At 36.0% G+C, this 1,378-nt stretch overlaps 1 non-coding gene across 1 annotated transcript; it reads right to left on the bottom strand.

The window, feature by feature from the left end:
* Positions 1-1,036: 1,036 nt before the first annotated feature.
* LOC118919751 (small nucleolar RNA SNORA52) lies at positions 1,037-1,171 on the bottom strand. The gene has a single exon (XR_005027646.2). It is a non-coding gene; the product is annotated as a small nucleolar RNA SNORA52 (small nucleolar RNA).
* Between the last annotated feature and the right edge of the window lie 207 nt (positions 1,172-1,378).

Genomic DNA, 1,378 nt, shown 5'->3' with positions numbered 1-1,378 from the left:
ATTCTAAAGTCTGTGGCTTCGTTTCTGCTGTGGTTATAGTCTTTTTTTTTCTTTTAGTACCAAAGTTTTGTAAAAAATAGGTTGTCCTATTTGTGTCTCATTTGAGAAATCTTTTCTACCCAGTGCCATAGAGATAATCCTATTTTCTTCTAAGAGCTTTAAAATTTTGTTTCAACATTTAGGCCTCAATCCGTCTAGAATTCATTTTTGTGTCTGCTCTATAGTAAGGATTTAAGTATTTTCTCCCATTTGGATACCTAATTCTACCAGCACCACTTTCGGAGAGCCCAGCCATCTTCTTTTCACTGATCTGTAATGTCCCCTCTGCCATGTATTGGTTTCATGTGGCATGGGTCAGTTTTTGGCCTCTGTTCTGTTCCACTGGTCTCTTTGTTTCTCCCTGCACGAGTACCTTGCTATCTTAACTATAATATTGTTAAAACATTTGGAAGGGCAAATCCTGTTACATTGTCCTTCAGATATTTCTTAGCCTGTGTTCTTCTTTATCAAGTTTGATAAGAACAGCTTTTGGATTTTTACTGAAGTTACATTATGGATTACAAGTTATAAATTAATTTGGGGGTAAATGACAACTTCATAATATTGAGACTTGCCATTTCTGCACAGGTTGTATTTCTCCATTTTTGGATATAGGTCTTCTTCTTACGTCCTTCAATAATGGCTAGAGATTTTCTCTAAAAAGATTTTGAATGTGTTTTGTTAGATTTATTCTTAAGCATCTCAGAGCTTATGTTGCTATTGAAAATGGCATTTTTTTTTTCTGATTGGTTATTCTACTGTCTAGGAGTATTATGAGGTTTTTCTATTTTCATATTTAGATACCACTCTGAACTCTTTTAAATATAACATTTTGTCCAAAGATTCTCTTGGATTTTTCTCTGTGGATATCATATTTTCTGCAAATAAATGCCCTCGGCTTCTTCCTTTTTAATTCTTATACCTCTCAATTTCTTTTTCTTATTTTGATTGTATTGTCTAGACCGTCTACTACAATGATCCCTCCAGTTCTCCACCCCCATGACTAGAAGCACCCATTGCAGGGGCCCAGTGAAGCCCTGCTCACTCTTCTGGTGAAGCTTCTAAGGGTGCTCTGGTCCACAAGTGACATGTTGCGGGCCACAATCTGACTGACAGGGTTTGGGCTGGACCACAATGTGATGTTAAATAGAAGTAGTGACAGAGGCTTTCATTTCTTGTTTCTGGTCTCAGAGAGAAGGCTTCCACATTTTGATTATTTTTCCTGTACATTTTAATAGAAAATTGTCATCTGCTTAAGGAAGTTGGCAGCTAGTTTAGTTTCCTGAATTTATTATTACTATTACTGACAAATGTTGAATGTTATTGAATGCTTTTTTGC

Source organism: Manis pentadactyla, chromosome 4 (assembly GCF_030020395.1).
Source record: "Manis pentadactyla isolate mManPen7 chromosome 4, mManPen7.hap1, whole genome shotgun sequence".
NCBI lineage: Eukaryota > Metazoa > Chordata > Mammalia > Pholidota > Manidae > Manis > Manis pentadactyla.
Note: the sequence above shows the minus strand (reverse complement) of the source record. Positions and strands in the feature narration are given on the sequence as shown.